Below are 16,754 nucleotides of genomic sequence, written 5' to 3' on the forward strand. Positions count from 1 at the left end.
TTTGATCATGTCTTCTGCACACTGTTGGCAACACCTGCTTAGATATAAATTCACTATAGGAGCAGTGATTAGCGTATATGAATGCTTTAATTGTGTATGCCGTTTGTTGTCATTAATGCGAGTAAATTTGTACCACTTTATGGACATTTTTATTGTATTGATTTTGTCGAGATTTGAAAATATTTTCTCATATTTCTCTCTCTTGTCGTGTATCATGTTATTGGTTCTATTCTTTTCAGTCCTCACAGGAATCGTGCAACTGTAAAAGTTGTATGCTGCCCTCTAGATTTGGATGTGATTGACCGGTGATGGAACGCCACAAAGACCGTACATTGTACATGTACTTGCAATAATTATTAACATTGGTCTGACGCTCCATTGCCATGGGCATTGGCAGGATATCTTGGGGGCAAAATCAGACAGCCACTCCGTGTTGAAGCTAGTTAGTTAGACATGCAAAAATGTTTCATGGAGGGTGGATACTAAATGATGATCGGAGGTGTGGCACGTGACGAAAAGAGGGACAAGGAAGAAAATGAGGATGCAAAGACTGCATGCAGGAGGGAAAAATCGATACCAACTTCAGACTTCGTCAGTTATTCCATTGTTGTTTGTGACATTAGTTCACAGTGGAAAATGATATTTGTAGTAGGAGTTAGAGGTGATAAATAAACAAATTAACTTTGAAGTGCCCCTCCCCTCTCCCATTCCACAAGCTAGCCCCTTCCCTACATTTTGAAAGCCTTATAATTAACTGTTTGATTTACACTGGTTATTAAATGTAACATGCTTTAGATTCATTTCTAGAGATTATGTATCCATTCCTTTAGAGAAAGTAAATGGACGTGAAAGGCATTTTAATTTTTCAGGCAAGAGCTCAAGGAAATTTGTTTTTGTGTGTACTATGAAATGATAAATAAATGTACATGCATATGCATATAGAAACCAGAAGAGCAATTCCTTTCAATTTTTGTAATATTTATTTTCATTTCACTATGCAAGAAAAATGTATACAATACATGTATCACAAGTACCTTTAACAATGAAAACAGTGGTACAACGTGAGATTGAGATGTACAAAGCTATGGATGAATGAATTTCTGACACTTCTCTAATAAAAAAAGGAGCTAATAAAAAAATATACAACACAGTAATTGTTGCCAAGTAAATAACTTTTTTTTTTAAAGAAAAGTGTGGATAATAATTACCAGTGGCGTATTCAGGTCTGGGGTCCAGGGGGGCAAAATGGATTTGTTTTTCACAATCGACTGTGCAATTATTATCATAAGTAAAAGAATCGTTCCCCCCCTCCCCCCAAAAAAAAGGTGGTGGAACCATTTCCAGAATGCTGGCACTTTCAATTCCTTTAAACAAACACACAAAAATTTGCAACATGTCTCCCCGCCAACGACTGGATATGCCATTGAGAATTATTTTGAATTGCAAAGCTTATGAAAATACAGCACTTCTTTTGAACCATAATTTGTCCCTCAAAGGATATGTACTGTTTAAACTTAAAAAAATGAACATCCTTATTTTACTTCCTATTTCGTATTACTTATTACCACTGAACTTTTCACAGTATGCATAACAACGATCAATGAACACACCACAAAGTCATGTCTTCATTACACTATTATTACATCGTGATTTCTTTGGTGTAGAGGGCTACATGTATGTGCCTGGTCTATAAAAATGCATGTCACACACTGATCACCATTTTTAACATGGAGAACAGAGATATCACTCTGAGTTCATTGCATTTGTCGCGCACACATGTTTAACATGCATGCGCACTATGTACATTGTAGGAACCGCTCGGGTATCAATCTCATGTTTGGCAGAAAAGTCAAGTTAGCAAGCTCTTCGCTGTGCTTACTGCTTGCGGCCTCCGTGAAATATACTAAGGCTCCGTTAACAGAAAATCGTGTGCTTAGCAGCGCCATGAAATTGGGCCCAGGTCCCCACGTACTCTACGCGGTACGGTCATGATGCCACAGATTTATGCGGCTTACGAATGTGACACAAACTTGTAGTTCGGTATGTGAGTTGGAATAATCATGATTTATCAGAACTTAACAAATTTAAAGAATTTCTAATTTTGCATACACCTATGCTGGGCCGGGATGTGTCACAGCATGATTGCATTATCGTTCATCATGTGAGGGCGCCCTAACTTTGCATTCTTTGCAGCCCTATAACTTTACAAGTGTAGGTCCAATTTAACTATGCATACGTCCATACTGGAAAATACTTTGTGGAAAATATAGGTGACGTCATTATTACGTCATCAGTTGTCTTGTGAGGGCGCCCTACCATTGCATCATTTCACGCTCTTTATCGCTGCAAGTATCGTCCTATTGGGGTGAAACTTTCCATGCACTCTGGTCATGTTTTCATGTCTTTCACACAAAAGTAAGTTCAAACATCCGAAACAGCTTATGTTTGTCCACAAACATATCTCTAGTTTATTATTATTATTATTTTTTTTTTTACCGTTTTTTTCTTCAAAGTGTCAGCTGATGACTGCAAATGGTGCCCGACTAAACTTGGTGCAAATATTATGGGAGTCCAGAGAGGCCACATAAAGCTTATACTCAATCGTAACCCCATCTAAAAACACGTTAAAATTGTGCAGCAGCAGGATTCCAGTCAAATGAGTGAGTTTGGCGGTTTTGAGACATCATCTTTCATTGAAAAAAAAACTTTTTTATTTTGCCGACGCGCATGATTACGGCGACACGCGCGCTTACCAGAAACCGGAGACTTTTTTGGGGGGCCTTATACATGATACTAATTAGTTTTGATATTCCAAACGTGCGGTCGTACCATCTCTGGTACCATCTTCCAAAACAGGGGGCGCTCTTCAAAACTGGCCATTTTGCTAACTATGTGCCCACTTTAAGGGCCCATTGTAAGGGTTTTGGGGCTTGGTTTTCATATTCCTCTTTCATATCAGAACTCTTTTTACCAGTTTGGGAAATAGTAACTGAAAAAAATTATCCGAAATGTTTGGGCCACTTCTGCTCGAGGGAGCACATTTACGCCAGCAAGAGGGGTACTTGGGTAAATCTGTGGGGCAAGTGCCCCCCCCCCCCCAGTGGATAATAATTGCAGTAGGAATGTTCAAAGTACCACTGCTGGTCTCCAAATTCCAAAATCCCATACCACCACGTACAGGAGATACACAATTTCTGCACTTAAGTACATTTTAAAATAATTGCCATGAGAAGAAGCATATGTTGAGGGGGTAGGAAGCACCACATGAATTAGGGGTTCAGTTTAACACCTCAGTATTTGGATTGGTTTATCATAGGGCCTAGTAGTTTTTATAAGCATTGAAATTAATTTATACGGTGAGAGTATTGGATTTGTTTGGTTTCCTTGTGTATGTCTGCCTGTGTCTGTTTATCAGGCGGGCTGTGTCCTTGTTTGTCTCGGTCAGTCGGTCAACTTGTCTATCTGTGTCTATCTATTGGTCAGTCGGTCGGTCGGTTTGTTTGTCTGTTTCTGCCTGTTTTTTTTTGTCCTTCGTTATCTATGTATCTGTCCTATGGTTTGCTGTTTGTGTGTTTGTCCGTTTCAGTTTTGTTCATTTGCTTTTGCTTGTTTTTAAATAATGGGTCAATTTTTTTTTAGTTCATTCACTTGTGTCATGTGTCTAATGTGACTTTAAAAGTGTTTTTGTCTTGTTTTTAATGTATGGTTTAATGTTTGAATTGATCCTTTTCACTCTATGTAATTGTGCAATGCCAACCTTGTGGCTGCTTATACAGATTTCTGCGATGTCGCACATTTTGTCGCTGAAATCTGCGCAGATTTCTGCGATGTCGCATATTTTATCGCAGAAATCTGCGCAGATTTCTGCGATGTCGCACATTTTATCGCACATTTCTGTGCGGATTTCTGCGATGTCGTACATTTTATCGCAGATTTCTGCGGATGTCGCACATTTTTATCGTACATTTCCGCATCTTTTTAACACACTGGCGCCTGGCTATTTTTCTGCTGAAGCTAAGGGGTCTAAGAATGTCGGGGTTCTAGCCTCCATGATATTAATTTTGCATATAGCATAGTAGTCGGGTGCCGAACGTATATATGAGGCGCCATGTGTAAATAAATTATTTAACAAAATTATTTATATATAATTCATTATTTATTATATAATTCAGATTTCCGGACAATTATATGTAAATAATTGTTTGGCAGTTTGCATTATATGTAAATAAATTTATTTGCCACTGCATTATTTATATATAATTTTTTTTGCAACCTAATTATTTACATATAATTTTGGGCAAACTAGAATTATTTATATATAAGTTATTTGCAACCTTATTATTTATATATAATTTATTTGCAAACCTATTATTTATATATAATTTTTGCACACTTTTTTATTTATATATAATTTAGTCAAGTTGCAACCTTTTGCCTTCGAAAACACTGCTTTTTTGCAGCTTTTTCGAGAACCGCTCATCCAAACAACTTTAAACTTTGCACTGCACATTCTGGTGTCCCGAGCAGTATGCCTGCCAAAATTCAACTTCATACGGTGCCCGGTTCTGGAGATAATCGACGGACAGACAGACAGACAACCCGACAGCCCGACAGACAGCACACAGACAGCACGACAGACAGACAGACAGAGATTCCTGGAATTATAGTATAGACTAGTGCAGGGCCAGTCGAAAATGTGCGTGTTCGGAAGGGGCAGTTGAGAACTGCAGCTCGTGCAAACAACGCACATTATTCAATGGTGTGAACGCACTCTCGCAAGTTAAACGCACAAAATGTCATCACCCCCTGGCACTGATATTTATCCCTACTGGACAATATGGTATCGCCCTACAACTGTAGGGCGTAGTTGTAGGGCGATACCATATTCTATTAGACTTGCTCAGTCGACCGCCTACATACAGTGCAGTGATGGTTGCTCAGTTGACTTCAAAATGCATGTGCCCGTGCATGCCACTCACGTATATGTACGTACGACGACATGGTGTGCAGTGCTATCGCCCTACAATGTGCCCGTCCTTTTTGCACTGTTTGTGTCATATTGAGCACGCGCGCTTTTGCTCAAACATGACGTTAACAATTGAAAAGGACTGCGCGCGTTCTAGATATATAATCTGCCACGTTGAGGCTAAAAAAATGCTGCTTTTTCCCCCAGCTTTTTCGAGAACCTCTCGTCCAAACGACTTCCAACTTGGCACTGCACATTCTGTGGTCCCGAGCAATATACCCGCCGATTTTCAACTTCATACGGTGCCCGGTTCTGGAGATAATCGACGGACAGACAGACAGACAGAGATTCCTGGAATTATAGTAAGGACGAGATTGTGACATTATTTGAGTAAGAGCAATTACACTGTTGCGTACTCGTTGACCAAAAAGAACGCTGCCCAATTAACTTGAACTTGTTTATGAGAATTGCAGCTTGCCTACTTGTCAACATCCTGTTATTAGAATAAACGGAGAGCCATAATATCGCAGCAATGGCCCTGCGAACCGACGTCTTTAATAACAGTGGTTCCATATAACATAATATAATATTACCCGCGTGATGAATCTATAGCCTGCATATGAACAAGAAATTGGGCATTTAGCTTTTTTTTGTGTCGGTGAAATGCCGTCGTAGATTGCAGAGCCACTTCTATTGATCAGATAACAAAAGGAATCGCGTGCCTCGTTTTAATTGTGAAATATGCCGACCGCAGTTTATTTTCCCTAAGGATGCAATTTCCTTCCAATAGCCTTGGCTGCCGCTATTGTATTTTCTCCTCTCTCAGTTTTACAGTCGTCAGTGTGGCAGTATATAGTAAATGTACTGCTTGTGTTCGGGACTGTTCTTATCAGAACTATACTGAATAATCATGATCCATTGACGATGTTAATAAATAAAAGACTCTTTCATATCTCAATTAGCCAGCAGGTGTAACGCATTGGTAAAGCTTTGTGATGTACATGTACATGAACTATACATCTACATGAAGAGTACATAATACTGTGTATGAACATCCATACCGAAAACACATATTTAAAGGGCCCATGCAAAGTTATTTCACATTTAACCTTCTTATATTGAGTATTAATATTTTTTTCTTTTATGAAGGGTATTTTTCGTGCCTTCTCCGTTTTTATGCTCATCATAGTTCCATATTCATAAGCAAAACTTAGATGTCATTCCTGGCAGATACAACTTGGTTGTTCCGACAATTTGGGACAGTTTGCTATCAAACATTTCTTTCCTTGGCGATTCTGTGTCAGTACATAGCAGTAAGCCAATGAGCAAACCTTTATCACAAAATAATGTTTTCAATTAGCCAATGTCGGGTACCGTACCGTGATTAATTTTGAAAGAAAACCCTAAACTGAACAGTGTCTGTCTGAAATCACATCACAGCAAATGCGCGCTCAGTAATCTGGACAGGAAAATAATAAATGTGCAAGTTGCAATAAGATTAACCAAAGAGGATGTCAGTTTTCTTACCTTTCAGAGTAGTAGAAAATTGGACTTAATGTATTCCTGAGAAAAATTCATTGCCGGACTCTTTGATTAAGAAAGAAAGGTGTGCATTTACGGATTGAAGACGTCAGATGTGATTTACACCGAGATAATTCAAAATTTTACATGCAGGAAGTTTTAAAGCATGTTTGATAACATATGGAATACAGGGTGATTAAAAAAACCCGAAACCCAAATGTCGGTACTATTGTTTTATTGAAGTTCTGAATGTTTCACTTTTAAAATCTAAGATATAAAAGCCCAATTCACAAACTTGGTTGTAGTACAAGAATCATTTAAATCACTTACGTATTTTTTTAAGTTACATAATTTTAAACACAACCACCGTTGTAGGGTTCTGTCCACGGATCACAAAAAAAGTACAGTGTTCTTTCAGCAAAACGAAAACAAATCACAAAGGGATGTTCGTGAATTGTTTTCGTTTTGCTGAAAGAACGCACACCTTTTTGTGATCCATGGACAGAACTTTAAAACGGTGGTTGTGTTTAAAATTCTGTTACTTGAAAAGTACATAAGTGATTTGATTGATGTATGTATTAAAAGAAAGCTTATGAAATGGGCTTTTATATGTTATATTTTCAAAGTGCTGCACATGAACAACTTTACTAAAACAATAGTCCCGACATTTGAGTTTCTTTTTTTTTACTCACCCTGTATGTTTGCCCATTAATGAAAAGGAATGCCCGATCAACCCATTAATACTGCTTCAGATGAAATTGAATGAATTCCACAGTATGTTTAATATGAATGCATCTTTTACAGGGATGAGTGAAGCTAAAAGACGATAAATTGCTCGGATAGTGAAACTGAATATTTCTTTTTGATTGTCGAATGACGATCTGCATGATCTTTCAATTTCAATCTAAATTAAATGAGCCAGGCGAGTGAAATTGATTGAAAACCTGGTGAAATTGGCAATTAAAACCTAGATTATTGAAAAAGAATTGCCACTCCTCCCAAGTTACCTTTAAAAGAACTAAAATAGCAGTCAAACCTTTCCATGATTTTCCATAGCCCCAAAGCTTTCCATGATTTTAAAAGTTAGGTTGGCGAGATTGTACCTGTGAGGAAGTGCTGCACTGAAGGATTTGTATTACCGTAATGTGTCGGAATCTGTTTGGAATCGTTAAGAAATTACATTTGGCATGATAAATTTGATATATATTTCGTTTTAGCACTGACGTATATGAATCCCTACAATAAGGAGACAAAACTGTACAAGTTAACATTCATCGTTTGCCAAATACTATATGGTACATCGAGTGTCCTTGCGTGGCAAATTGTGACATCTATTTTTATTTGAGTAAGAGCAATTACACTGTTGCGTACTCGTTGACCAAAAAGAACGCTGCCCAATTAACTTGAACTTGTTTATGAGAATTGCAGCTTGCCTACTTGTCAACATTCTGTTATTAGAATAAACGGAGAGCCATAATATCGCAGCAATGGCCCTGCAAACCGACGTCTTTAATAACAGTGGTTCCATATTATATAATATAATATTACCCGCATGATGAATCTATAGCCTGCATATGAACAAGAAATTGGGCATTTAGCATTTTTTTTTGTGTCGGTGAAATGCCGTCGTAGATTGCAGAGCCACTTCTATTGATCTGATTATTGAAGTTCTGAATAATTCACTTTTAAAATCTAAGATATAAAAACCCAATTTACAAACTTGGTTGTAGTACAAGAATCATTTAAATCACTTACGTATTGTTTTAAAGTTACATAATTTTAAACACAACCACCGTTGTAGGGTTCTGTCCACGGATCACAAAAAAAGTATAGTGTTCTTTCAGCAAAACGAAAACAAATCATAAAGGAATGTCTGTGAATTGTTTTCGTTTTGCTGAAAGAACGCACACCTTTTTGTGATCCATGGACAGAACTTTAAAACGGTGCCTCGTTTTAATTGTGAAAGATGCCGACCGCAGTTTATTTCCCCTAAGGATGCAATTTCCTACCAATAGCCTTGGCTGCCGCTATTGTATTTTCTCCTCTCTCAGTTTTACAGTCGTCAGTGTGGCAGTATATAGTAAATGTACTGCTTGTGTTCGGGACTGTTCTTATCAGAACTACTCTGCCGCCATGGATGAAACACGTTCTCTTCAAAGCTTATTCTCGCTACAAGGACTTGCCTTGACTATCGACACATTACATGGAAATCATGGAGGGGTTATCATTACTCTTTAAAAGTTTGCAGTGTAATATTTGGCACGCTTTAATTATTTATTATATAATTTATTATATAATTTATTTGGTACCTAATTATTTATATATATTTTTTTGCACACTTGATTTATATATATTTATTTTATTTGGTACCTCATTATTATATCTAATTTTTTGCAGTGGCAAATAAATTTATTTACATATAATGCAAACTGCCAAACAATTATTTACATATAATTGTTCGGGAAAACTGAATTATATAATAAATAATGAATTATATTTAAATAATTTTGTTAAATAATTCATTTACACATGGCGCCTCATAGAAAACGTGTTTGCGCGCCCATGCACTCGCAGATTTCTGCGATAAAATATGCGACATCGCAGAAATCTGCGCAGATTTCTGCGATAAAATGTGCGACATCGCAGAAATCTGCACAGAAATGTGCGATAAAATGTGCGACATCGCAGAAATCTGCACAGAAATCTGCGATAAAATGTGCGACATCACAGAAATCTGCACAGAAATCTGCGATAAAATGTGCGACATCGCAGAAATCTGCACAGAAATCTGCGATAAAATGTGCGACATCGCAGAAATCTGCGCAGATTTGTGCGATAAAATGTGCGACATCGCAGAAATCTTGGTGTGTGATGTCCCTTCAGGGCCACCATATGTATGCGATGGTGCCAGACTATTTATACATTCTAGCCTCACTATTTTTTTTCAATTTGTCTAAAACCATCAGTGCGTGTGTAATCACAAATTTATAATTCTCCATCAGAGCAGATCAGATCGACTGGTATTAATTTGCAATTGACTGTATGTCATTGCTTTCCTTTCTCTTTGCTAGTTCCAAAAATAAAGATTTTACCTCAGTTTCAATTAAATATGGCCAACTCCTGAATAAATGACATATAGTCAATGCTTGACGACGGCACGCCGTATTCGACATAATCAAGGGATATCGTTTAACACGAGGCTTCAGTAATTAAGACTGGCGTAATTACACTCGACAATTAGTCCAGGCAATATAAGGTTTGACCTCAAACAAATTGCAACAGAATTTTTTCACCACAGTGCATTTTTATAAGGTCCCTAAAATGACATACTAAAAGTCCAAAAAAATCCAAGTGGTGGAAATATGCCTAATCTGCATAAATCCAAAATGGCCGCATATTTTTGGACTTTTACATTGATTTGGTCATATTTCTCATACTAGATAGTTTCTTGAGGAACTTCAAACAACAATTTTAGTCCTTTTACATTGGTTTCATCATTATTCTAGTCCTAGGTAAATTGCAAGATCCCTATGTTTCCCAAATTTGCCAAATGTGGTGTAACCATTTGCATAAATGCCATATATTAATTTGCATAAATTAAAGTTAAAATTATGGCTGTCATGTGTTGACATCACAATTTAATTTTTCCTAATAACTTCTAGTTCATTTATTCATACATAAATATCACACCACAAAGGTCTCTATATGGTCCCGAAAAAACTTAAAAAAAAGAAAAATCCAAGTGGTGGAAATATGCTTAATTTGCATAAATTAAAAATAGCCAAATTATATGATTTTCATATTGATTTGGCCATAACTCTCGTCCTACATTGCTTTTTGGGGTATTTTTAACAACAATTTGTCCTTTTACATTAATTTCATCATTATTCTAGTCCTGGGTACCTTTCGAGATCTCTATGTTTCCCAAATTTGCTAAATACTGTATAATAATTTGCATAAATGCCGTATATTAATTTGCATAAATTAAAATTATGGCTGCCATGTGTGGACATGTCACAATTCAATTTTCTCTGATAACTTCTAGTTCAGTTATGTATCACACCACAGAGCATCTCTATGTGGTCCCGACAAAAAAGTTTAAAAAAATCCAAGTGCTGGAAATATGTCTAATTTGCATAAATTCAAAATGTCCACTAATCATATGATTTTCATACTGTTTTGGCCATAATTCTCGTCCCACATTACTTTTTGGGGCACTTTAAACAAAAATTTGTCCTTTTACATTGATTTCATCATTATTCTAATCCTGGGTACCTTCCGAGATCCCTATGTTTCCCAAATTTGCCAAATGCTGTATAATAATTTGCATAAATGCCTTATACTAATTTGCATAAATTCAAATAAAGTAAAGTCGAAGTTACAGCACAATTAGGATCTGTGTTGGGACTTACGCCATGAAAAATGGGTCGCGGGGGTAGCTATTCATCAGGTTTTGCACTTTTATTGAGTCTGATTTAAGAGGCGAAAGATACATATTGAATAATCTTCATCCAAGAACAGAATGACAAAGTTAAATACTAATTCTAAACAATTAACAAGGAACAAGTAGCAAGTCAATTAAATCAAAACACAATTATAGTTAAAGTCGCACTTATTTAAGTAGTTCTCGCTAAATAATTAACATCAGTTTTGATTTAATATGCAACTCAAAAATACAAAATACGGAATAGTAAATGAAATGAAACTGTAGCTTAACTTCTTATCATATATGATTTAATACTGTGAAGGGCGAAAACAATTGTACTTTCCCTGATAATCCAAGTTCAGTTATGAATACAGAAATATCACAAAGATCCATATTGGCGACCTTTCATCCATATTGGCTTGCATGCAATGTTAGTCTGGTTGTTATCATCTACACATACATCTTTGTATCTTAGAATGAACACTTATGTGGAAGACTATAATCTTCAGCAGCATCAGGATCAATGTCTGGTTGTAGGCGAGTTGGCACAACTAGTGCCACGGCATAAAAATATCCCCTCATAATTTTAAAAACTTCTGCTAAATAAAATCTGGGGAAAGTGGCCAGGAAACGCCTCAGATTGCACCACAGAGCATCTACGATCTAAAATTTCCCGGGGCCCTTAAGCTGGCCCCGTACCCCCACGCGCTTGCATTAGTCCTCCGGCCAAATTTCCTCTATGCTATAATTTCACCCTAGCGGTGCCCCATTTTTTTTGTACCTTCAGCAAATGGCTGAGGCTCGGACTACAAGTGGCCTAAATCCTTTTTTAAAATAAAAAGTTGTGAAAAAATACGGAGATGGAAGATGGTTCTCATTTTTGAGTACATAACAAACTTTATAAAGAACAAAAAAATAACAAATTTAAAAGGAATTTTCGATGTTTAAAACGTTTTCTAAACGGTGGAAAGTGGCCAGGAAGCGCCTCAGATTGCACCACATAGCATCTAAAATCCATTTTTTCCGGGGCCTTTAAGCGGGCCCCTATGAAGCCCGGGAAGGGACAGGGTGGATTTTTTTTTTGGAATTTCCTAATTCGTTCGCGCGAATTAGTAATTCGTTCGCACGAATTGCTATTTCGTTCGCACGAATTACTATTTCGTTCGCACGAATTCCTAATTCGTTCGCACGAATTACTAATTCGTGGGAACGAATTAGTAATTCGTGCGAACGAATTAGCAAACTCCAAAAAGAAATTCCACCCTGTCCCTTCCCGGGCTTCATAGGCCCCGGACCCCACGCCGTAAGGGCTTCGCGATCCGTGCTCGCAGTATTAAAAGTATTTCGTGATAATGTGATCATTTCGTTTTTTGATGTTTGCAAATGTTGTATATTCCCTTTAAAGCACCCCAAAAAGCAATGTAGGACGAGAATTATGGCAAAATCAATATGAAAATCATGTTTTTTTAGTGGTCATTTTGAATTTATGAAAATTAGGTATATTTCCACCACTTGGATTTTTTTGGGACTATTTTAGGGGCCTTATAGAAATGCACCGTGATATTTTTATATAAATAACTGAACTTGGATTATCAGGGAAAATTGAATTGTGACATGTCCACACATGGCAGCCATAATTTTAACTTTAATTTATGCAAATAAATATATGGCATTTATGTAAATTAATGTACGGCATATGGAACATTTGGGAAACATGGGGATCTTGAAAGTTACCTAGGACTAGAATAATGATGAAATCAATGTAAACGGACTAAAATTGTCGTTTTAAGTACCTCAAAAAGCTATCGAGTATGAGAAATATGACCAAATCAATGTGAAAGTCCAAAATTTTCGGCCATTTTGAATTGATGCAAATTAGGCATATTTCCACCACTTGGATTTTTTGGACTTTTAGTATGTCATTTAAGGGACCTTATAGAAATGCACTGTGGTGAAAAAAATTCTGTTGCAATTTGTTTGAGGTTCACTCAAAAAATGAAGTATTTTGCCTGGACTAAATGGCCAATCAGCAAGTTAAGTTCTCGAAGGACGCCAAGGGTGCACGAACGACGATGATTAGATCAGATTCCGTATTGTGTCCGTGGCCTTGGGTTAGACTTGCCGTCAAGTCGTTAGTCGGATGCCGCTAACATCAACAGCTCGGTAATGTGTCCATACATTATTATTAATTTCACAAAATGCACCCTGTGCGCACCACGCCCTGCTTTAACTTGTGTGTTGTGTACTTTGTGGCAGTAATGCATACCCAGAAAAACGAAAAATAAACACTCTTAACCAATCGGTCTGCTTCGTCCAAATCTGATAGCAGGTCTTGCAAGTTGTGCACAAAGCTGCGACCACTCCGTTGAGTAAGTCGTTGATTGGAGCCGACGATCACAAACGTATTGTTTGTGATCGTCTAAACCGTCCCCGTACGATGCAACCGTCCCCGTACGACGCAACCGTCCCCGTACGACGCAAGCCAGGTACTGCTACGTTGACAAACGAACAAAACTCGAGTGGCCAATTAACCGTCTTGAAATGATCAAGTCTACCTTCGGCGGCGGTAGCTTTGGTAATTAAGGAAACGACTTTAGAAGTGCCATTTAATGAAATGACTGACCGGTGTATGGAAGTAGGCAGCCATATACACGCAAATTGAAAACTCCCTCATTATAATTGCCACTTGCAAACCGAGTTACAAACAAGAGAGTCAAAAGCGCCGAGCCGCTAAAAATGGCTGCAAATGCTTGGCATTTGGCAGCATTACCTGGGCTGGTCATCTCGCCGTATCTAGTCATTCTCCTGGCGTTGTCCGTAGAAGGAGAATCATGCAGCGTCATAACAAGGGCTACATCTGGTGAGGATTTTACTGCCCTCCAGGAAAAGACAATCGCAGCATTTCGATCGAAATGCAGGGTTGAGGCGAATTCCGGATCGGATGAAATCAAACGTAAGTAGCGGTTTCTTTCCCATTATGTCCTTGAATGCGACGTAGAATATGTAAAGAGATACAGAGGGAGATATATCATGCTGAGAAACTTTCCACAGTGATTATCCAAAGTTAATTAATTCCAACTTAGAGTTTTTTGTGTGTATTTTCAGGATAGAAAATAGATTTTCAGTTCACTTTTCCCAAGCTGCGCTAGCTGATAATGTATAGCCATAGCACCAGTGGCGTAACGGGGGCGCAATTTAAAGGGGAACCTTGGAAGATATTTTTAAGAGGGTAACCGCTGAATGGTTTCCACGAAAAAAACTCTTTTCAGTCATTTTCAAAGAAAGAGCAGGGGTGGGGCATATTACCTCGAGATGCGGTGCTCCCTATAAGTGCCTAGCCCCCATGCCCCTAAAAGTCCCCCGACGACAAACTGAGCATAATAAATCACCCCAAAAAGAGATTACTTTTGTCACCGAAGATCCTACCCCCTTAATAATTCCCTCCCTGCAGTTTCAGCTTGCCGCAATCCGCTGGGAATGGAGTCTGGTGTCATTCCAGACAGCGCCCTGTCAACTTCATCCGTTGGCAATCCAGGCTATGGCAAAGAGATGGCGCGTCTCAACTCCCACGGTAAATCCTTATCTGCTTCCATTGGCTTTGTCTGCATATTGAGCCGTCAGCTAAGTGAATTTTTGTACTTTTAATCGTCGAATCTTCGTAACAAAGAGTAACATACATGCCTAATTTGAGTATATAGTAAATTTCAGTTAAACCTTAATTGTTCTAACCTTGAGCGGAACGCTCTTTTTAACTGAGGACACGTTGTATTACAATGACAGTGACAATAATATTGACACCACTGTCCTGTATGGGACATAAGACGTGAAACAAAGTAACAAAACGATATTAGAGTTTCCGCCAATTAACACTAAAGGGCCGGGTTATTTTGACCATCTCACAGCCGGGGGGGGGGGGGGGCGGATTCCGAAATTCTGAAACTTAGTGTATGCATAGAACAACTTAATAGAAACACACCCAAGAAATTTCATGACTATATAGGTTAACCCTAAAGGGGCCGGGTTATTTTGACCATCTCTCAGCCGGGGGGGGGGGGGGGGGGCGGATTCCGCCCCCCCTAAGATCTCGGCCATCGAGTGACGAAAATTTTTGAAACTCAGCACATGCATAGAGCAACTCTTCCTAAACATGCCCAAGAAATTTCATGACTATAGGTCAAAGGGTTTTGGAATTATGGCTAATTAATTATTCATATGTATGAATGGCAATTCTGCTCGGTGTACACGACGTATATGCGAAAATTCAGTTTTCACGGCGCGTAGCGCTGGAAAATTTTTCGCTACGTGCCAACCCGTGGTCCGATTTTTATGTTTTTGGTATCAAAAGATGCGCAAAGCTCGAGGCTAAAAAGTCATAACAGCTCGGGTCGCGAAATTTTTTTTTTTAGAAGCTATCGCAGAAAATGTTGAGGGGGGGGGCGGATTCCGCCCCCGGCCCCTTTAGGGTTAAAGGGTTTTGGAATTATGCTTTGATTGATTATTCATATGCACCAATGGTAATTCTGCTTTGTGTACACTACATATTGGGGAAATTCAGTTTTCACGGCGCGCCGCAGCGCCGAATAATTTTTCTTTTCGCTGCGCGGCATCCCTTGGTCGGAAATTCATGTTTTTGGTATCAAAAGTTGCGTAAGACTCGAGGCTAAGAAGTCAGGAGAGCTCGGGTTGGGAAAAAAGTTGCAAAGGTATCGCAGAAAAAGTTCGGGGGGGGGGGGGCGCCTTATTCGGCCCTTTTAGGAGTCGTGTTTAAAGTTGGTACCAATTCGGGCGATTCACAATGCAGAGCGCCACCAATAGTTTGCCACGTAGAGTTCATTTTTCCCCCAGTGCGTTGTGGGAAATGGTCGACAAATTCTTATCGCGGGACATTTGAAATTGTTCGTTTTTCCGGTCAGTAGTTTCGTAAGCGTATGATTCGAGTATATGTTTGCCCTTTTATTTTCTTTGTATCAATATGGTGATTTTTTATAAGGCGGCAGAACGCTATGCCCCTATCAATATATAGCTCAAGTTGTCTACTGACACTCATTCAAATGGGCCATATTTTGTCGACCGTAAACTTGAAAAGTTCACTCGCCATGGCAAACTCTTGGTGGCGCACTACATTGTGAATCGCCCGAATTGCAAATCTACCAAGTTTTAATGTACCAATAATTGTAAAGGTACCAATTGTAATTCAATTCCTAGACCGTGTCAATCACTGTAAAGCTACATTGACAGGCAACCGACAGACAACCCAAACACGTTGGTAACACGTGACCATAACATTGAATTTTGTTTTTAAAAAAATGACATGATCACCTGTTTTTGTTCTCTTCTTTATTCTTGTGCCGTATCCGAAGCTGCCTGGTGCACTCGAGGAGACATCGACCTAAATGCCTGGATCCGCGTCGACCTACCTGACTCGGTAACCGTAACAGGCCTCATCACACAGGGGAAAGATTACAGTAGTACCTACACCACGTCCTTCAGCGTGCAATACGGGAATGGCACCAACTGGAGTGAGGTGGTCGGCAAGGATGGCTCTCCGATAGTGGTAATTTTGGACTAGACCTTTATAAAGACATTTTAGGATCATTCCCTTTTCAGGAATTGTGTTCATTTTCAATAATAACATGACTCAAAATCCAAAGAGGAATGTTCAAAACCTATTACCTGTTGAGATTTCAGCTCCGTTATGACACTTTTCGGGAATAGTAGAAAAAAAAATTAAGAACACGTACAACTTTTCGATGACAAGACACGATCTTGTCAATAGAACTCTTTATTTCCAGCAGTCAGTCAACAGACTGATCGTTGAAATCACCTACATTTCTTGATCCC

Source organism: Patiria miniata, unplaced genomic scaffold (genome assembly GCF_015706575.1).
Source record: "Patiria miniata isolate m_02_andy unplaced genomic scaffold, ASM1570657v1 HiC_scaffold_3, whole genome shotgun sequence".
Classification (NCBI taxonomy): domain Eukaryota; kingdom Metazoa; phylum Echinodermata; class Asteroidea; order Valvatida; family Asterinidae; genus Patiria; species Patiria miniata.